The 22797-nt window shown below is 35.4% G+C and overlaps 1 protein-coding gene across 13 annotated transcripts in view; it reads left to right on the top strand.

The window, feature by feature from the left end:
* The window catches only part of ccser1 (coiled-coil serine-rich protein 1), a 1096421-nt gene that overhangs the window by 692988 nt on the left and 380636 nt on the right, over positions 1–22797 (top strand). Inside the window, exon 10 of one of the 13 annotated variants that reach the window (XR_011353900.1) lies at positions 17748–18045. The exons of the other annotated variants lie outside the window; for them this stretch is intronic. The gene's annotated coding sequence lies outside the window, so the exon portion shown is untranslated. Of the gene's footprint in view, positions 1–17747; positions 18046–22797 lie in introns of those variants that run through there. 13 annotated transcript variants of the gene reach the window in all.

Genomic DNA, 22797 nt, shown 5'->3' with positions numbered 1-22797 from the left:
AATATATAATAGTTAATTGATTAAATACCGTATATACTCATGTGATCATCGATGCCATGTAATAGTTGACCTCATTTTTTTTTTGGCTCAAACATCACGTTTTCATATGGCCCATGTAAAAGTCAACTTCCCCCCTTTTTTTGACCCCAACCGCCTGCATATCCGAGCTCCCGACGACCCAATCCTTGTCTTAGCCACCCACCCATATGAGCTCACGATACCCTGACCTTCCACTCATCCAATGTCCCATCATCTCAACTGTAGATCCTTGCCCCGGCCACCCACCCACTGGAGCTTGCCCCAGTGGAGCTGCCGATGCCCTGAATACCAAACCTCACCTCGGCTGTCTGCCTATCCAAGTTCCTGATGCCCCGGCCACCTGCCCATCTGAGCTTCCGACGCCCTGACCGCGGATCCTCACCTTGCCCACCAGCGCTCTTGATAGTTCAATGGTGGACACCCGCACCAGCCACCCACCTATCTGAGCTCCTGACACCCCAACTGCAGACCTTCACCCTGGCCACCTGCCCTTCGAAGATCATGAAGTCCCAAATGCAGACTCACCATGCAGACCCAGCCATCTGAGCTCCCGATGCCTTGAACAATGCAGCTACTTATCACGGTCAAAGATATGACCGGTGTAAAATTCAATCCTCCCAAATTTGACCCGATTTGTGCAAACATTTTGACGATTACATGAATACATAGGATAGATAGTAAATATTCAATGATTCTAGTGCAAAAAAATGACTTACAATAGAGTTTGCAATTCTTTTTGTGGTGCGTAACAAGGGGAAGTTCAAAGATTTGATAGCTGCTAGAAAGAAACTGTTCTTGAACCAAGATGTGGTTGTTTTTCAGGCTACTATTTTTTTTTCTTTGGCTTGGCTTCGCGGACGAAGATTTATGGAGGGGGTCTAAAAGTAGCAAAGAGGTTGTGACAAAGGTGCTGGGGGTCCTTTATGATGTTGGCTGCCTTCTTGAGGCAGCGCCTCCTAAAAATGACTGATGGATGGGAGGTCACTGCCTGTGATGGACCTGGCAAGTTTTGCTAGCTTCTGGAGCCTTTGTGTTCCTGGGCACTTGAATTCCTAAATCAGGATGTGATACAACCAATTAGTGTATTTACTTAGAAGGAATGATACTCTACTCCTTGACGTACTGACCCTACACTTCCAATTTAAAATTCTCTCCCTGTAAATTTTGCGAAGGCAGAAACAGATATTTTGTCATGGAATTAAAATCTCAGATTGAAGTCAAATCCATCATTGACCTGTGGCAATGACCATCGTGACCCACCTGGAAATCACGACCTGGCCTTTTCTGACTCTGCCCTAAGCATTATCCTTTTGTTCACACACCATTTTTAATTGTTTTTAATTAGCCCTGGCTGCACACTCTTTAGAATATTAAACCGGAGTCACAGGAGACTACAGATCCTGGAATCTGGAGCAAATAAAAACAATCTGCTGGAGGAACTCAATGGATCGAGCACAGTGCTGGATTAAGGTATTGCCAGGCCCGTAGCCGATATTTTAAAGGGGCCCTAAATTGTACCGGCTGATGCATGCACCAGCTGGCACGTGCATGGTGAAGGTGGAAGTGGGGGTTGGGGGGAGAAATTACACTGAAATTACCCTGACACTGAAATTGCCCTACACTGAAATCCCCTCCCCCTCCCTTCCCCTCCCCTTCCCTTCCCCTCCCAAAACTAACTTACACATTTTGTTAAAACAAAACTTACGACGGTGGCGGCATACAAGATCAATGGATGTCTTCATTACCCATAATCCCCCATGCAACTGGAACAGTTCTGCATTTCACTGGTGCTTACACAGGCAGAATGATTCCAGCTGCATGGGGGATTACGGGTAATGAGGATGACCATTGATCCTGTATGCTGCCAGCCGTTAGTCAATTGGACTTCGGCTATTTTTATTCTTTCATAATATATACTCTGGACTGGGTCCCTGGATAAACTACATTACAAACCAACTGGTAGTTGGGTATAAAATTGGTCCCTGAAAACTGGGACATGGAGACCTAAAGGATTAACAAAGGCGCGAATGGAGGTGGCTTGAAATATGTAGAAAATAGAAACCCCTTCAAAATAATGGCGGCAATTTCCCCTTGAATGGTGGAGCCACCTCAACAGTGTTGTTGTTCCTGCTGGAATAACAAAAGCCACGTTAAATATGGTCAAAATTTCCTTCTATAGAAGGCACTTGTTCTGCATGTTTAAAGGGAAACAATTAGCATGTGTATAAAGCCTTTCACAAATTCAAGAGGTCCAAAGAGTTTTTGCCAGTCAAGTACTTTTGAAGTGCACTAACTGAGATAATTTAGTAAACGATCTCAGCCGATTTGAGCATGATCCAATCAAACTGCAATGCGTTAGCGACAGTTTGTTCTGATTAGGAATCCAGTCTCTTGTGGATGCGTTATTGCACCTGGGCTTCACTGCCCTCTGCCCCCAGACAGGATCAATGGGTGTCTTTGTTACCCATAATCCCCCATGCAACTGGAACCACTCTGCATTTCCCTGGTGCTGACATTGGCAGAGCGGTTCCAGCTGTGTGGGGGATTATTGGCAAGCAAGACAGCCATTACACCCACATTGAGCCATCACGCAAGCTGCCGGGGATAGCCTGTGTTAATAATCCCGATTAAATGTAAGATTCGCTGCACAAATTACAACACACCCATAGAATATGTTAATACCCCTGATTAAAGGTGATAATTGACTAAGATCATTAACTTTAAACAGGATTGTTAACACAGATCATCAGTGTGGTATCGCATAGCCATTGTACAAAGATGAAAACAAAAATATTTCTCACAATTCATAGTACATAAACGCAAGGACCCTTGAAATTATGTGGCCTGTGGTATTTGCCACTCTCGCTACTACGCTAATCCAGCCCTGATCAAGCAGCATAAGTGGGAGAAAAATATTGTCAACCTTTTAGGTTGGAACCTCTCTTGATGAATAGGTATCTCACTCTGTCCCCTTACAATCTCAACTGTGCTCATTCCAGAAACCCACTTTTATTTTAACCAAGCTTCCGATGTTCAAACTTACTGATTGCTTCTTGAGATTTGCATTCATATTTCTGACTCTCCCAAAGCGCTTTGGGATATTATGCTTTTTTTTCCTGTATTGGCACAACAGGGTTAGAATTTCTTCTTGAAGTAGTATCTGTCCAGGTAATCATCCTCTACTTTTGGAGTGACCTTCTGTTGCTATTGGCAATGAACCAGGTACAATTATGCTTCACCTCATGGCATCTCTTCAATCGGTGCACTAGAATAATCCTCCTTAGCCTGCTTCAATGTGCCATTTATTTTTCAAAACTGTGGTTTCCTATCCTATTTCTATCTCTGATTATAATTTTTGCTGAATATCTTAATGCACAAAGCATGTTCTGCCATTTTCTTTGCCTTTGCGGCATGCTTTCACAATTAGATTTGCTGGAATTTGCTTCCAAAACCTGCTGACTGTGAAATTTGTGCAGAAGTATGCTAATGGAAGAATGGGTTTTTTTTGTGATCACAGAATATTAAATACACATTCACTGTGGGTCCTTTTAATAATTGACAATTCAAATGATCAAACAGTACATTGCCAGGTCATTTACAACAGAGCTACTAAAACATGTTGTTTTAAATTTACTGCAACTGTCAATTAATAAATCACCAATTTATGTTAACAGTCCATGGAATCTATATTTCATTGGTGACATGCTGTTATTATTTCAAAGCCAGATTCTGTTTAGCTTCTTCTTGCGAGGCAGAGTTGTTTGCTTTAATTGACCATCCATAATTGCTATTTGAGAAGTTGGTGGAGATTCTTCTTTTGAACCATTGTCTGGAGGCAATGTGTTATTATGCATGTATAATAAAGAACGACATTTCCCAGGAGGCAATATGCATTGTGTGCGTGGGAACAAAAGTACACTACGACCGAAATTGAGTGTATTATTGGTTCAAGCCGCTCCTAAAATAAATTTGCTTAAGCGTTAAACCCACATAAGGTTGTTCTTCTTCAAAGAACAAACATAACATGGTGTCAGAAGTGTGTGAGTAAGTAAGAAAAGACAATAGTTCCCATCATGGATAAGTCCTCCCACATTGATGTGGATTACCGGCAATGTAACCAATAATTGGAAACACTTAAAACAGCGATTCAACATTTATTTAGAGGCTGGTGGAGCGGGAGAGTCTGATGAAAAATGGAAAGCCTCTATAATTCCACACATGATGGGTAAAGATGCCTTGGACATCTATAACAATTTTCAAATTAATGAGACATCTTTCACATTGGACACTCTTGTGACAAAATTTGAAGAGTACTTTGTTCCAAGTAAAAACATCACATTTGAGAGATTTAAGTTTTTCTCCTGTGACCAGAAACAAAGTATGAGCTTTGACCAAAACTTAGCCAAGCTACACACACTGAGTAAGTCCCGTGAATTTGGAGATTTGAAAAACTCACTCGTAAGAGACAGAATAGTTTATGGAATCGCAGATAATGGACTTAAAGAAAGATTGTTAGGTGAAAAACGTTTGACTCTGGAAAAGGCTATGGATATGTGTAGGGCAGCAGAGCCCACAGGAGGTGCATAGGATCAACACAACAGTGCATGCAATGAAAAGCAGAGCACTAGGAGTTTGCAAAAACTTCAGTAAAGCAAAGAGATAGGTTCAAACAGCAAATGCAGCAGGTGCAGAGGTAGACACATTCCAAAGATGTGACTTGCCTGTGGAAAGACCTGCAATAAATGTGGGAAGAAGAATCATTTTGCAAAGAGCTGCAAAGCAGGGGCTACCAAGAGAAAGGTGCACACAGTGGACAAAGAAATGGAGGAATGCTTCATGGATTCACTACAGATTGTTGCTGCTGGCAAAACAGAATGGATCATTCCAGTGACTGTGAATGAAACAGTTTATCCATTTAAGATCCACACTTGGAGCCCAGGTGAATCTGTTATCTATAGACGATTACAAGACCCTCAGCTTAAAGAGCAAGATTTATCCTGTGAAATTAAAAGTTAACAGGTTACAGTAGAGAGAACTTTCCAGCAAAAGGGGGCTATATGGTGATCTTCAAACACAAATGGTAGCATCTAAAGTACAGCCAATATTAGGTCTGAGTGCATGTGAAGAGCTCAACTTGGTGAAAAGAGTTTTTATAGTGACTTCACAGACTGAAGATGAGCACACAACACTCATTGAAGAGTACACAGATGTCTTTGGGGGGGCTGGGATACTTACCTGGTGTACAGAAGATTATCCACATAGATGAGACAGTGGCTTCTGTTGTCCATGCATGCAGAAAAGTTCAATTTCTAATTAGAGACAAACTTAAATGAGAACTACCCTGCAAGGAATGGATAAAAGTCATTCAGAAAATTATGCAAAAGAAAAATCAGGTCATCAAGAGAGAGCATTTTAAATTTCCAATATGGGAGGAAATCATGTCCCGGTTTACAGGTGCAAAATGGTTTAGCAAGCTCGACGCATCATCGGGGTTTTGGCAGATGAAGTTCAATGAGGTATACTTTGAAAGTATACCTGGAGTTAAGACCATGATGGATGATATTGTATTGGGGTCCACCAAGAATGAACATGATACACGACAAAGGCAAGTGCCTGGTATGGTACAGAACGTCAATTTGAAATTAAATAAAGAGAAATGTATGTTTGGTGTAAAGACACTGACCTTCATAGGAGATGTTATATCTGAACAAGGAGTGAAGTCTGTCCTAAAAAAAGACTCCATTGAAAATTTTGTGAAACTCCAAAACAAAGAGGAGGTGAGTTGTTTCTTCGAGATGGTGACTTACCTGGCTAAGTTCATCCCGCATCTGTCGACTGTGTCAGCAAGACTTGGGTCACTCCTTGAGCAGAAAAATAAGTGGATCTGGTCACACGAGCAAGAAGAGTGCTTCCAGGCACTCAAAGTCCGAACAGAAGAGCCTGTACTAATATTTTATGATCTGGATAGGCACATCAGGATCTGGGATGATGCATCCTGACATGGCCTTGGAGCAGTACTACTGCAGCAGCATAAGGACATATGGCAACCTGCGGCCTGTGCATCAGGGGCTTTAACAAGTGCAGGTCAACTCTGCAAAGATAGAGAAAGAGCTTCTGGCCAGCACTTATGCATGAAAATGTTTCCATCAATACCTTTATGGATAAGCTCTTGAAGTGGAGAAAGACCATAAACCACTGGTCTCAATTATATCGAAACCACTGACTGACTGTCCATTGAGAGAAAAGCTCACGTTGATAAGGCTGGAGAAATATGATGTGAAAATGATCTACATGCCAGGAAAATACTTGTTTTCAGCTGATGCATTGTCTCGAGCAATTGACAAGAAAGAAAAGAGTGACCAAGAGGTTAATGCAGAGATACAGGCCTATGCTGACATGATTATTATCATCTCATTTCCAGTATCTCAGACTAGAACAAAGCAGATCAGGAAAGCAACAGATGCAAATGAAACAAGGAAAAAGCTCAAAGATACAATACAGAACTGATGGCCAGCAGTTAAGAATGACTGTCCTATGAGTATTTGGGATTAGTGAGCGGGCAGAGATGAACTGTCAGTTGTGAATGATATAGACTTCAAAGGGAAAATGTTTGTGATTCCAGTGTTATTATTGCAAGGAAATGCTCCAGAAGATACACAAAGGACATTGTGGTGAGGAAAAATGCAAACATAGTGCTCAAGAGGAGATGTACTGGCCAAGAATGAACCAAGACAAAAGCCAGACCACAGCTTCATGTGAAAAATGCCTTATCTATAGACCAAAGCAGCAAGCAAAACCATTTACACCACACCCTGTTTCAGACAGGCCATACTTCAAAGTTAGAGTAGATTTGTTTGACTATTTGTCCAAATACCCAGCGGTAACAACACTGCAGTCAACATCCAGCAAAGCAGTTAATCACTTATATGAAAAAGGTGTTTGGAAGGCATGGAGTTCCTTGTGAAGTAGTATCAGTCAATGGTCCACAATTTTCAAGCAGTGAATTAGAGTCCTTTGCCAATTCTTGGGGGTTTGGACATATAACTTCAAGCCCACAACACCCAAAGTTTAATGGCCTGTCAGGGAGTTATGTCAAGGTGGTGAAGAGCCTCATGAAGAAAGCACATGATGAATGAGAGGATTTCCAAAGAAGTCTAATGATTCACAGAAATGCGCCACCACCGAATGGCCTTTCTCCTGCCCAAATGCTGATGGGTCAACACATATGGACTAACCTTCCAATGCATGAAAATCCGTTGATACCTGAAGTAGTGCACAAGGTCAAAGAGGCTAAAGTGGAAGAGAAAGTAAAACATAAACAGGATCATGATAAGACTATGAAAGGTCGACCAGTCCTGAAGCCTGGAGTTCAAGTCCGAATCCGAGATCACAATTCGATACATGGTCAATGCAAGGATAAGTGCAAGAGGAAATTCATCCACATTCCTACCAGATTCAGTCAGAGGAATGGACACCTCTGAAAAGGAACTGCGTAGATCTGCAACCACAAGCTCCAACCCATGGTTGTGACCCATCACCTGTCAGTACACAAGAAGGGCCAGCACATGTAGAAAAGGAACATGTTGTTCAGAGTTCACAGAAAGACACAAATACTGGGGGGCATGGCAAGATGGCATAGAAGAAAGATGTGTATTCCACCTTCCTCCAGCTGGATTACTAAATACCCAGTTTTAAAAAAGCATAAAGTGGTTAAAAATAATATTTACAGTTGTTTAAATAACAGTGATTTATGATGGCATCTAATGAGAAAAAATTAAAACCTCAACTTCAGAAAAAATTAACATACAAAAGTGCGGAAGAATTGAGGCCTACCTGCATAGCTGAATCCACGGAATCGTTGCTGGGAGTCTCCAAGCCTCAGAGGATTCCACCCCATTTGAATTTGACCTCGGCACTGACCCTGCCTCCGCAAGATGGCACTGACACTTTTGTGACCTCGGCCGGTGGTTTTGCCTGGCTTGCATGGGGCATTCTGGGTCCGAAAATTGCTGGAGAAAGTACGGGCTGTGGGGGAGCCCGAATGCTGACGTCCCGAAGAGGAAATACATCCACATTCCTACCAGATTCAGGAATGGACACCTCTGAGAAGGAACTGCGTAGATCTGCAACCACAAGCTCACCCCATGGTTGTGATCCATCACCTGTCAGTACACAAGAAGGGCCAGCACATGTGGAAAAGGAACATGTTGTTCAGAGTTCACAGAAAGAAACAAATCCAGACCCGCAGCCATTCAGCTAAAGGATCAACAATGACTGAGGAAGAAGAGGAACTTACCTTATTGGAATTTGTCCAGGAGAAGGAGCCTGTAGTTAGAGGAGGGAGACCTCAAAAAGTGGAGGTGGAATCTGGAATGGATTCAGTGTTTACTGTTTTGGAAAGGATTGGTTGTCAAATGCACAATATGCCAAGACAAATACCAACTCAGGTGAATCAAGGATTTATGGAGATGTAAATAAAAATGAATACCCTGTGTGATGAAATGTCAACTATGAAACAGGAAAAGACTATAGTTAAGAGTGATATTAATAGATGTATAAAATCAGTTGATACTGTGCAAGATAATTTTAAGAAAATTGAAACAACCTTTTCTGAGTGTCAAAATCAGGTGGAACATAATAGAGAAAAATTGGAAAAAGTGGAAGGTTCTTTTGTAGATTGAGGGATTCAAAAAAGAGATTTATTGAAGAAGATTGATTTGTTGGAAAATCAAAGCCGAAGGAATAATGTGAAAATAATTGGTCTTCCAGAGGACATTGAAGGCTCCAATCCTATAAAATTTTTTAAGCATTGGATCCCAAAGGTGCTGAGTAAAGAACTTTTTCTTGAAGGCTTGGAATTGGATCGGGCTAATAGAGCTCTGAGAAGAAAACCACTTCCAGGACAAACATCGAGAGCAGTCTTGGTTCATTGTTTAAAATACCAAGATAGAGAAATGATTCTACCTATGGTGGTACAGAAATCAGTCTCCATTAATGGTTCAAAATATCAGAGTGTTCTTTTATGCTGATCTGAGCAAAGAGGTTATTAGAAGACTACGAGAATTTAATATGGCCAAAGATGTTTTGTGGCGAAAAGGCTACAAGTTTTCTTTTTGTTATCCTGGAATTTTTTTTTTTCATAACTTTATTTATTTGTCCAACAAAGTTATTACATACAATAAGAAAAATACATATTATGAATGATATATTTTTTCTTTATATATATACAAAAAGAAAAGAAAAAAGAACCCTCCCTCCCCCTTTCAGCCTACTCTCTTTAGGAGAGCCAAAGAAAAAGAAAATAAAACTGAAATATATTGATTAAAATCTAATCAAGGTGAATCTAAATGAAAATATTCTAAATATAAAGACCACTTATTAAAAAAAAGAATAATTATCATGTAAAACATACATAATTTTTTCCATTGCTAAACAAGTTTTCATCTCATTATACCATCTATTAATATCAATCACATTAGCATTTTTCGATGTACTTGCTATACATTTTTTTGCAACAGGTAGAGCTAAATACACAAAAGCAATCTGAAATGTGCCTAATCCTAAATCTTTCAAAGGATTCAACTAACCCAACAAAAATATTGTCGGATCCAAAGGTATTTTGATCTTATACAAACGTTCCAAAAACAATTGAATTGCTTTCCAAAAAGATTGTATATGCACACATAACCAAACAGCATGAAAAAAAGTTCCAACCAAATTACCACATCTAAAACAAGAGTCTGATTCACTAAAACCATATTTTTAAAAACTTTTCAGGTGTTAAATACAAATGATGTAAAAAAAATTGTAATTAACCATTGCATAACAAACATTTATTGATCTAGTAACACTATCATGACAGATATCTAACCAGTCATCCTCGGAAAAGTAAAGTTAATATCCTTTTCCCATTTAATCTTAGATCTATCCTATCCCTTTTTTTTTCTCCATACTTTCCTTAATATTTGATACATCAATGAAATATATCCCTTCTTTGGTGCAATCACAAGAAAAGATTCAGATTTAGTTAATTTAGGTAAAATCATATTTCTACCAAATATTTGTTTTACTGGGGATCAAAATTAATAATAAACAAATAAAGAATTCTCATTAATACCAAAATCTTCTCTCATTTGATTAAATGATAAAAATTGACCTTCTTTAAAACAATCCCCCAAGTTTTTTATACCTTTAGATTTCCAATGTAATAAACATTGATTATACATAGAAAGAGGAATAAGTTGGTTATTATATAACGGTGTTAAAGTCAATAATTTACCCTTAGAACCTATCGTTCTATTTTTCCTCATCCATAACTTCATTAAATGTTTTAGTATAAGCGCATTATATTGTTGTAATAAATTTAAATTCCACCAAAACAAAAATTGATGTATTTCAAATTCAGAAATATTTGCCATCTCAATTTAGCCCAACTAGGGGGATGTTCCAAATCCATTAATAAACTAATAAATTTAAATTGAGCTTCCTCATAATAATTTTGAAAATGTGGTAAGCGTAATCCCCCTAATGCATATTTCCAGGTTAACTTATTCAAAGCTACTCTCGGAAATTTACCCTTCCATAAAAATTCCCTAACCATTTTATTTAAATCTCGAAAAAAATTCTTATAAAGTAAACACGGAATTGACTGAAACAAATATTGTATACGTGGAAAGATATTCATTTTGATTGTATTTATTCTTCTAATTAAATTTATAGGAAGATCCTTCCACTTAATCAAATCAGCTTTGATCTTTTTCATTAATGGTACATAATTTAATTTATATAAAGATTGATAATCAACATCCACATTTATACCCAAATATTTAATTCGATCAGTCCACTTCAAATTAATAATATTCTTATAAACTGAATAATCACCTTCACCTATTGGTAAAATTTCACTTTTTTCCCCAATTAACTTTATATCCAGACAAAGATCCATATTGTGTTAAACATTCCTTCAAGTGTAAAAGTGACTGAGCTGGGTTTGTTAAATATACCAGTACATCATCAACAAATAGATTAATTTTATACTCCTCATCTAAAACTCTCATACCTTGTATCTGTGTATTTTGTCATATCAACTGTGCTAAAGGTTCAATTACAAACGCAAACAAAGCTGGAGACAAAGGACAACCTTGTCGAGTTGAATGGGTTAATTTAAAAGGTTCAGAAATTTGACCATTTGTCAATACCCTGGCTATTGTTTTATTATATAAAGCTTTAATCCAATCAATAAAAGAAGGACCAAACTTAAATTTCTCTAAGAATTTAAATAAAAAGTTTCATTCAACTCTGTCAAAAGCCTTTTCTGCATCAAGAGATATTACCATCAAATGGTTAGGGCACTGTCGATGTTTATTAATCAAACTAATCACTCTAAGAATATTATCTGAAGCATACCTATTCTTTATAAAACCTGTTTAATCAACATGTATCAACTTAGGTAAAAATTTAGCCAATCGATTCGCTAATAGTTTAGGTATTATTTTATAGTCTACATTCAACAAAGAAATTGGTCTATATGAAGACACCTTTAACGGATCTCTATCCTTCTTGGGGATTACCATAATTAAGGCACTAGAGCATGATTCAGGTTAATCAGAATGTTCCTTAATCTGTCATAACACATCTCCAAACACTGTAGATAAATCATCATAAAATACCTTATAAAATTCAACCGAAAACCCATCATCACCAGGTGATTTTCCATTCAGCATTTCCAACATAGCCGATTTAATTTCTAAATCAGTAAAAGGAGCCTCCAGCTCCAATATATCTTCCTCTCCTAATACCGGTAATTTCAACATCGATAAAAAGGAGTCAATCGAACCGCTCTCCTGTTTTTCCTCAGAACTATATAATTTCTTATAAAATGAGTAAAACTCATCATTAATTTCATGAGGTTTATGTAATAGTCGAATTCCATCTAACTGCATTAATAACCCTTGATACCTGTTCTTTCTTTAACTGCCATGGTATTATGTGCTTTCTCATTCATAATACCATTGTTTAGATCTATTAATCAAACATTCAAATTGATAAGATTGCAACGTATTATATTTCAATTTCAATCTAGACAACTCTATCTTCTGATTTGCTGTCGCATCTCTCTGAAATTGCTTTTCTAATTCATCAATCCGTTTCTCTAATTCAAGACTCTTGGTCAAGTAATTCTTTTTAACCTTAGAGGTAGAACTAATTATTTGACCTCTCAAGTAAGCTTTCATAGCATCCCACAATATAAATTTATTCTGAACATTTTCTTCCAGAAAGAGATTTTGTTTTTTTAAAAATTCAATAAATGCCACTTTTTTTTAACAACATCATATTAACGATAAGCTGCACAAACTTTTTCAGAACTTTCATAAGTAAAATACTTATGATCTGAAATTACCGTACTTTTATATTCTGCCTGTAGCATTTTCCCCTGTAAATGTGCCGATACTAAAAACAAATCAATTTTGGAAAAGGATTCATGTCTAAATTAATAAAAAGAGAAATCCTTCTCTGTTGGGTTAAGACATCGCCAAAGGTCCACTAAAATTAAGATCTTCCATCAAAGCTCGAATATGAATTGCCATTTGAGATTTTTTAACATTTTTTTTGAGATTTATCTAATAAAGGTTCCAAAACACAGTTAAAATCTCCTCCAACCAATAGATTTTCATTAGCTTGTCCCAGAAGCAGAAATGCATCCAAAATAAATGCTTCATCATCTACATTCGGTGCATAAATGTTAAGTAAAGTCCAAAATTCATTAAAAATCTTACAATTTAACTTAAGAATATGTCCTGCATTCATTTCCATTGATTGTAATTCAAAAGATCATTTTTTATGTATCAAAATTGCTACTCCCGTAGCTTTGGAATTAAATGAAGAAGAAAAAACATGTCCAACCCAATCCCTCTTCAATTTCATACTTTCTTTTTCATTCAAATGCATCTCCTGTAAAAAAGCGATATCAATCTTCATATTTTTAATATAAGCCAAAACTCGCTTACGCTTGATCAGATTATTTAATCCCTGAAGATTAAAGGTAGCAAATTTCAAATTCGATCTATCTAATACAATTGCTAGATACCAAAAATAGTCACAAAATTAATAATAACAAAGAAAAAAAATTATATATAGAACCCTCAAATTAAAATATCTAGGCCTTCCAAATAAAAATAATATTCATTAATAAGTGAGAATAAAAGAACAAAAAAAAACAACACCAAAAGGTGGGTTGGTCATGTTTTTTCTTCTTCTTTTAATTCTAAGGCAAGAGGAGTAGCAATTTTGATTCATAAAAATTTACCATTTGAATTGTAATCATCAGAGGGGTACGCTGGCAGAGTATTAAGAGTGAATTGTAAAATGTTTGCTGAATCTTGGACTTTGCTGAATCTTTATGCCCCTAATATAGATGATGAGCAGTTTATTTCAGAAGCTTTTTTTTACTGTTAACTCAAGCTAATGAAAATGTCTTAGCTGGTGGTGATTTTAATTGTGTTGTGGACCCTTTATTGGACCGAAGCCCAAAAAGTATAAGGGAATCAAAGATGGCAACACAAATTAATGTGTTAATTAAAGATTTAAATTTGGTGGATATTTGGAGAAAAGTTAATCCTACAGAGAAAGATTTTTCTTTTTATTCTTCACGACATGATTCATTTTCTAGAATTGATTTAATTTTGGTATCAGCACATTTACAAGATAGAGTATTACGAGCTGAATATAAAAGTAGAGTCATATCAGATCATTCGTTATTACTTTTTTCTTGTGAATGTTCAGAGGTAGTACGTCCGTCGTTTAGATGGAGGTTTAATGCAATGTTATTGGAAAAAAAACAGAGTTTGTTATTTTTGTTAAAGAGCATATCTATTTATTTTTGACCGAGAATGTTAATTCTGTGGATTTTGTAATATGGGATGCTTTAAAAGCTTATTTGAGGGGGAAGATTATTAGTTATTAAGAAACAATATATGGCAGAAGGTTTAGAGTTAGAAAATAAGATTGCTGAGTTAGACAAAGATTTTCAGAAAGATGTAACAGAAGATAAAAAAGTTGCATTAGTGAGGTCGAAATTATGTCATAATACTATATAAACTTATCAGTTTGAGCGCTTAATTAATTGATCTAAAAAAGGTTATTATGAGTTGGGGAAAGAGCTCATAAGGTACTTGCTTGACAATTGAAAGCTGAACAGACATCTCAGATTATTAATGCTGATAAGAAGAATTCAAAAGTTACTTATAAACCTCAGGAAATTAATGACCAGTCTTATTCATTCTATCTAAAATTATATACTTCTGAGGGGAAACAGGATAATGGTTCTATTGACTCTTACTTATCTAAATTAATGTTTCCGGTATTAGATGGAAATGATGTTCAGGGATTGGAATCTTCATTTACAGATTTTGAAATTAAGAAAGCTATTCAGGAAAGGCCTAATTGAAAGTCCCCAGTGGATGATGGATTCTCTGTGGAATTTTATAAACTTTTTTAATGATGATTTCTCTAATTTATTTGGAGAAGTGTTGAATCAAGTTACTGCAGATCAGAAGTTACCATAATCATGTTCAAGTGCTTTAATAACTGTCATTCCAAAAAAAAGATAGAGATCCATTAAAAGTGTCTTCATATAGACTTGTTTCTTTATTTAATGTAGATTATAAAATTACAGTGAAAGTATTAGCAAATAGACTTGCTAAGTATTTACTGAAATTGGTACATATTGATCAAATTGGTATTATTAAGAATAGAAATGCATCAGACAATATATTTTGATAAATTAATTTGGTTAACACATATTGAAAGCAACCTAACCAACCTATGGTGCTTGCATTAGATGCAGAAAAAGCTTTTGATAGGGTTGAGTGGAATTTTTTATTTAAAGTGTAAGAGAAATTTAAATTCTCCCCTTTTTTATTGGTTGGGTTAAGGCTTTATATATGAACCCAATTGCTAGGGTGGTGATAAATGGACAGATTTCTTTACCATTAAAATTGACTTGTTCAACTCAACAGGGCTGCCCATTGTCACCAGCCTTATTTGCATTGGTTATTGATCATTAGCTCAGACTATTAGACAAAATGAAAAAATTAGAGGGATGAGGGTTAAGAATGAAGAATATAAAATTAACTTATTTGTGGACAATGTGTTGGTATACTTAATGGAACCGGAATGGTTGTTGAAACAATTTGTAATGGAAGATTTAAACCATGTTTTTTTTTACTTTTGCAGCCTTTGCTTCTGCAAGGCTGAGAACCAGCTTGTTTTTTGGAATCAGCAGACATAAGCTAAATTCCACCGAGCGGCCAGAGATGAAGTTATCTGTCGAAAGGACATCTGTGTACCAAGAACACTTAATCTTCCTGCTTGTTTTGGTCACAGACTTTCAGAGGCCTAGCCTTCATGCAAAATAAACCATTGTATTCAAAGTGATAAGCTGAAAATTACATTATTCGATAGAAGCCTAGGCATTCTAGCTTGCTCGCTTATCTTTTTTACTGTGCTGGGAATAGGTGCTTGGGTAAGCAGTTTTTGGGTAATATAAGCCATGGTCCCGCTGCTGAAGTTTGAGACTCTCCGAGAGGTGGTAACATCTCTCAGCAAAAAGAAGAACTTCTAGAATCCAGTTAATGCCCTGGTTGAGGGAAGTGGAGAAGCTGCTACCAGCGCCCCGACAACCTACTACAAGTGTGCAGTCGTTGCCTCGCTTCAGCAGTTGGGACCAGAACAGCCATTGTTGGGAAGTATAGTTGGGAAGTATAGTTGGGAAGGGCTAGCATATTGTAGTTTGAAATCAGCTTTAGAATTTGTAATAAAGATTTGTATAAACTGAACTGCTCTCGGTGTGTGTGTCTATTTTCTTTCGGTAGCTCAAACACTGTGACCAATCTAAAACGAACAAAGAGAGAGGTACAAGTTTACCCAGGACAGAAACAATTGTGTTTGTTGAAATTTGGAGAATTATTGGGATATAAAGTTAATTGGGATAAAATTGAAATTGTACCTGTTGGAGTGGGAGATTATTCTGAATTTAAAACTATTACAAAATTAAGGTGGACAAGTAAAATTAAATATTTAGGTGTGTTTATGGATAATAATTATCAAAAATTATATCAATTAAATTATGTACCTATATTAAGATGGATTAAAGCAGATTTGAATAAGTGGAAAGATCTTCCATTAACTTTGATTGGTCAGGTTAATTGTATTAAAATGAATATTTTTCCTCGAATTCAATATTTATTTCAGTCAATACCTTGTTTACTTTCTAAATAAAGCAGTGCGAGAATTTTTATGGAAAAGTAAATTAGTTCTAATGGCGTTGGATAGCTTTACATGGAAGTATGCATTGGGCAGACTACAATTACCACATTTTCAAAACTATTATGAAGTGGCCCAGTTGAAGTTTGTTAGTAGATTGATTAATTTAGATTAGCCTGCTAGCTGGGCTAAAGTGGAGATGGTGTATATTTCTAGGGTTGAGATACATGAATTTATATTTCGTTGGAATTTGATTTTGTAACAGCAATATGATATGCCGATATTGAAACATTTGTTAAAGATTTGGATAAAGAAAACAGGGTGTTAGGGTCAAAATACAAATGATCAATTTTAACTTCATTGTATAATAATCAGCGTATTCCTTTTTCAGCATTTGATAATCATTTAAAGATTTGGGATTCTAAATGTATAATTCAATACAAGATTGTTTTGTAGAGGGGAAATTTCTTTCTTTTAACCAATTGAGAGAAAGAATTGATATACATGTAAATTCTTTGTTTTTGTATTATCAACTTAGAGCTTTGATAAAAGATAATTATGGTAGAGAGATGATTTTACCTACTCTTTCGAGATTTGAATCTTTGATTTCCTCTATACCGAAAAAGAGTTATATTTCAGTTATGTATAATTTGTTACAAGATAGTATCGATAAGTCAGATTGGCAGAAATCTAAACTTAAATGGGAGAATGATTTAGTATTTATTTTTCCTGAAGATGATTGGGCGAATAAGTGTCGGGACAATGTAATTAATTTGACTAATGTAAGATATGGAATGGTTAATTATAATTTTTTACATCAATATTTGACCCCAGAAATATGGGTTTAGTAATTTGGATTCTTGTTTTAGATCTGGCTCATGTATTAGAACTTTTTTAAATGCTGCTTGGACTTGTATTAAAGTTCAATCATTTTGGCAAAGAATTAAAGTAGTTTTGGAAAAATTATATAATTTTATATTACCATTAGATCCAACAATTTTTTTGTTGGGAAATTTGTATTCATTAAGGGGAATTGGACTGGACAAATTTCAAATTGCTTTTGTACGTTTGGTGTTATCAGTAGTGCATAAATGTGTTGCTAGTACTTGGAAAGATGATACTGGGATTAATATATCACATTGGCACAATGAATTGAAAGTATGCATTGTCATGGAAAATATTATTTATAATTTACATGATAATTCTTCTTCTTTTGTTAGTAAGTGGTCTCCATATTTGACATATATGCATTTAGATATACTTTGAAATAGTATTAACATTTATAATATTTTGTTTTTATATATATATAATCTACTTTTTTTTTTGCTCCCCTTAAGGGAGTTGGCTGAAGGGATGGGAGGGTGGGGTGGGTGTTAACGTAAAATCTTTTTTTTTTACTATTATTTCTATACTGTACGTTATTTTTTTCTATCTTTTAAATAAAGTTTGAAAAAAAAGAAAGAAAGAAAGACACAAATACTAACGCAGCAAACGCAAGCAAGTATGTGGAAACACATATCAACCGAAAAGGGCTGTTAAACCATCTTAGAGACTGATTAAAACCTGCTGAGTGAAAAGAGACTCGCCACAGAATGTAGATATCCTTGTCATGTAGACATAGGACTGTGCTTGTGTTTTTTTATTCTTTTTTTAAAAAAATGGGGAAAGATGTGTTATTATGTGTGTATAATAAAGAAATGCATTTCCCAGTGGGAAAGGCGGGAACACAAGGAGACTACGGCTGAAGTCAAGTACGTTGTTGGTTCATGCAGCTCCAAAAATAAAGTTGCTTAAGCATTAAACCCACACAAGTTTGTTCTTCTTTAAGGAACAAACATATCAGACTGTAAAAGGCTTCTTGAGCCTTGTCCACCAAGGTGAACTTTTTTAAATTTTTTTTATTTTTCACACTATAAACCATACTGACCAAAATACATACAGACATTTTTCTCTTGAATATATACAGTGTCATTTTCTCCACTTTTCCCTCCTCCTTTCCCTCCCTCCCTCTCCCCCCTTCCCATTTATTCAAAGTTCAATCTATAAGATACATTAAACCCGTTAAACAATGTTATCACTTAATAAAAATAAACAAGAAATTTTTGTCTTTTACTTTTATATATTGAGTCAGTTCGTTTCGTTGTCTTCTCCTTCTATCATTTTCGGTGGTGGAGGTCCATGGTAGGATTTCTCTATTGTATTTCATGTATGGTTCCCATATTTGTTCAAATATTGTGATGTTATTTCTTAAATTATATGTTATTTTTTTCTAATGGAATACATTTATTTATTTCTATGTACCATTGTTGTATTCTCAAATTGTCTTCTAATTTCCAGGTTGACATAATACATTTTTTTGCTACAGCTAGGGCTATCATAATAAATCTTTTTTGTGCTCCATCCAAATCGAGTCCAAATTCTTTATTTCTTATATTACTTAGAAGGAAGATCTGTGGGTTTTTTTGTATATTGCTTTTTCTGATTTTATTTAATATCTGGTTTAGATCTTCCCAAAATTTTTCCACTTTCTCACATGTCCAAATTGCATATATTGTTGTTCCTGTTTCCTTTTTATAGCGAAAACATCTGTCTGATACTGTTGGGTCCCATTTATTTAATTTTTGGGGTGTGATGTATAGCCTGTGTAACCAATTATATTGTATCATGCGTAACCTCATGTTTATTGTATTTCTCATAGTTCCGGAGCATAGCTTTTCCCATGTTTCCTTCTTTATCTTTTTGTTTAGATCTTGTTCCCATTTTTGTTTAAGTTCTCCTTTTCTTGCAGTTTGATGTACATGTTTGTTATAAATCTTTTAATTATCATTGTGTCTGTAATCACATATTCAAAATTGCTTCCTTCTGGTAACCTCAGACTGTTTCCCAATTTGTCCTTGAAGTAGGTTTTCAGTTGGTGGTATGCAAACCTTGTATCAGGAGTTATATTATATTTTTTCTTCATTTGTTCAAAAGATAATAATTTGTTTCCCGAAAAACAATTTTCTATTCTTTTGATCCTATTTCTCTCCCATTCTCTGAAGGAAAGGTTATTTATTGTGAAAGGAATTAATTGATTTTGTGTCAATATTAATTTTGGTAGCTGATAATTTATTTTATTCCTTTCTACGTGAATCTTCTTCCAAATGTTGAGCAGATGGTGCAATACTGGTGAATTCCTACGTTGCACCAATTTTTCATCCCACTTATATAGTATATGTTCAGGTATCTTCTCCCCTATTTTATCTAGCTCTAATCTGGTCCAATCTGGTTTTTCCCTTGTTTGATAAAAATCTGATAAGTAACTTAATTGTGCTGCTCTATAATAATTCGTAAAGTTTGGTAGTTGAAAGCCTCTTTGTTTGTACCATTCTGTTAATTTATCTAGTGCTATCCTCGGTTTTCCCCCCTTTCCATAAGAATTTCCTTATTATTTTCTTTAGTTCCTTGAAGAATTTCTCTGTTAGGTGAATTGGTAATGATTGAAATAGGTATTGTATCCTTGGCAAGATGTTCATTTTAATACAGTTTATCCTTCCTATCAGTGTTAGTGGTAAGTCTTTCCAGTGCTCTAAGTCGCCTTGTAATTTTTTCATTAATGGCTGATAATTTAGTTTATATAGATGGGCGAGATTATTATTTAGTTGTATACCTAGATATCAAATTGCTTGTGTTTGCCATCTAAATGGTGATTCTTTCTTAAACTTTGTGAAATCCGCATTATTCATTGGCATTGCTTCACTTTTTTTTTTAGTTGATCTTGTACCCCGATATTTCTCCATATTCCTTCAATTTCTTATGTAATTCTTTTATTGATATTTCTGGTTCTGTTAAGTATATTATAACATCATCTGCAAATAGAGTGATTTTATATTCCTTCTCTTTTATTTTTATCCCTCGTATTTTATTTTCTGTTCCTATCAGTTCTGCTAGTGGTTCTATAGCTAATACGAACAGTGAGCGAGATAGTGGACATCCCTGCCTTGTTGATCTGCTTAATTTAAATTGGCTTGATATATACCCAACACCCAACCAACCAATTTTCCCCTGCAACCGCTGCAACCGTGTCTGCCTGTCCCGCATCGGACTTGTCAGCCACAAACGAGCCTGCAGCTGACGTGGACTTTTTACCCCCTCCATAAATCTTCGTCCGCGAAGCCAAGCCAAAGATAAGATAAAAGATGATATATATCCATTCACTGTCACTTTCACCAATGGTCCCTTATATGATGCTTTAATCCAATTAATATATTTCTCTGGTAGGTTGAATTTTTGTAGTACTTTGAATAAATAATTCCATTCTACTCTGTCAAAGGCTTTCTCTGTGTCTAACTGTTGGAATTTTGTTTCCTTGTACTGCATGGATTAAGTTAATGAATTTGCAGATATTGTCCATTGTTCGTCTTTTTTAAATAAATCCTGTTTCGTCTAGTTTTACTATTTTTGGTACACAGTCGAGCAATCTGTTTGTTAATAGTTTATCTATTATCTTATAATCTGTGTTAAATAGAGATATTGGTCTATACGATGCTGGTGTTAGTGGATCTTTCCCCGTCTTTGGTATTACTGTAATTATTGCTGTTTTGCATGAATCTGGCATGTTTTGTGTTTTATCAATCTGGTTCATTACTTCCAGGAGAGGAGGAATTAATAAGTGTTTAAATGTTTTATAGAATTCTATTGGGAGTCCGTCCTCTCCCAGTGTTTTATTGTTCGGTAGTTTTTTTAATATCTCCTGTATTTCTTCTATTTCAAATGGTTTTATTAATTTATTTTGCTCCTCTGTTTGTAATTTCAGTAGTTCAATTTTAGTTAGAAATTCATCTATTTTGTCTTCTTTCCCTTAGTTTTCAGTTTGATATAGTTGTTCGTAGAATTCCCTGAGGTTTTTGTTGATCTCTGTTGGGTTATATGTAATTTGTTTGTCCTTTTTCCTTGATGCCAATGCCATTCTTTTAGTTTGTTCTGTCTTAAGCTGCCATGCTAGTATTTTGTGTGTTTTTTTCTCCCATCTCATAATATTTCTGTTTTGTCTTCATTATGTTCTTCTCCACTTTATATGTTTGTAGTGTTTCATATTCTCTTCTTTTAGTTGTATCTTCCTTTATTGCTAATTCTTTTTCTGTATTTATTATTTCCCTTTCCAACTGTTCTATTTCTCGATTGTAGTCCTTCTTCATCTTAGTTACATAACTTATTTTCTGTCCTCTGATGAATGCTTTCATTGCGTCCCATAGTATAAATTTATTTTTCACTGATTCCGTATTTATTTCAAAGTACATTTTAATTCGTATCTCAATGAATTCTCTAAAATCCTGTCTTTTAAGTAGCATGGAGTTTAATCTCCATCTATACATTCTTGGTGGGATGTCCTCTAGCTCTATTGCCAATAACAGGGGTGAGTGATCCGATAACAAAGTGGCTTTATATTCCATTTTCTTAACTCTTCTTTTAATGTGGGCTGATAACAGGAATAGTTCTATCCTTGAGTATGTTTTATGTCTACCCGAATAATATGAATATTCCTTTTCCTTTGTGTGTTGTTTCCTCCATATATCCAAAAGCTGCATTTCCTGCATCGATTTAATTATAAATTTGGTTACTTTGTTCTTTTTGTTAGTCTTTTTTCCAGTTTTATCATGTTTGAGTCCAAATTAAGGTTAAAATCCTCTCCTATTAGTATATTCCCTTGCGTATCTGCGATCTTCAAAAAGATATCTTGCATAAATTTTTGATCTTCTTCATTAGGTGCGTATACATTAAGTAAATTCCAAAATTCTGAATATATCTGACACCTTATCATTACATACCTCCCTGCTTGATCTATTATTTCCTCTTCTATTTTGATTGGTATATTTTTATTGATTAATATAGCTACTCCTCTGGCTTTTGAATTATATGATGCTGCTGTTACATGTCCTATCCAATCTCTTTTTAATTTCTTGTGTTCCACTTCAGTTAGATGTGTTTCTTTACAAATGCTATATCAATTTTTTTCTTTCTTCAGTAAATTTAACAGCTTTTTCCTTTTGATTTGGTTATGTATTCCACTAATATTTAAAGTAATATAGTTCAACATGGCCATTTCATACTTTGTTTATCTTTCCTTTCCGCTTCCTCATCACCACCTTCCCTTCTTATCCATTTCTGTTTTCTTTTTTTGAACACATTGTAAGACAACATTTCTAAAACATAAAATATTTCCACTATTCCCATATCTAAAATTCCTTTAACCCCAATAGTCCCTCCCCTCTCTGAGTTGCCCTTTTTCCCTTGTCTGGCAACCACATCTCCCCTCTTCATTTGGATTTGCGAACCCGCTCGCAAGCTTCAACTGATTTTGCAGTGACTGTTATTCCTCCCCACACAGCCCCCAGAAAAGATTTTAATCTTCATATATAACAAAGCTCACTCTCTTAATTCCCTCCTTACTTCCTTTCTTCCCTTTCTTTCTCTTCTTAGTTCTTACTTATACTTGATTCTTCTTCTTTATATATA

This window comes from Narcine bancroftii, chromosome 3, assembly GCF_036971445.1.
Source record: "Narcine bancroftii isolate sNarBan1 chromosome 3, sNarBan1.hap1, whole genome shotgun sequence".
Taxonomy (NCBI): Eukaryota; Metazoa; Chordata; class Chondrichthyes; order Torpediniformes; family Narcinidae; genus Narcine; species Narcine bancroftii.
The sequence above is the reverse complement of the archived record's forward strand: the minus strand, read 5'-3'. Positions and strand labels throughout refer to the sequence as shown.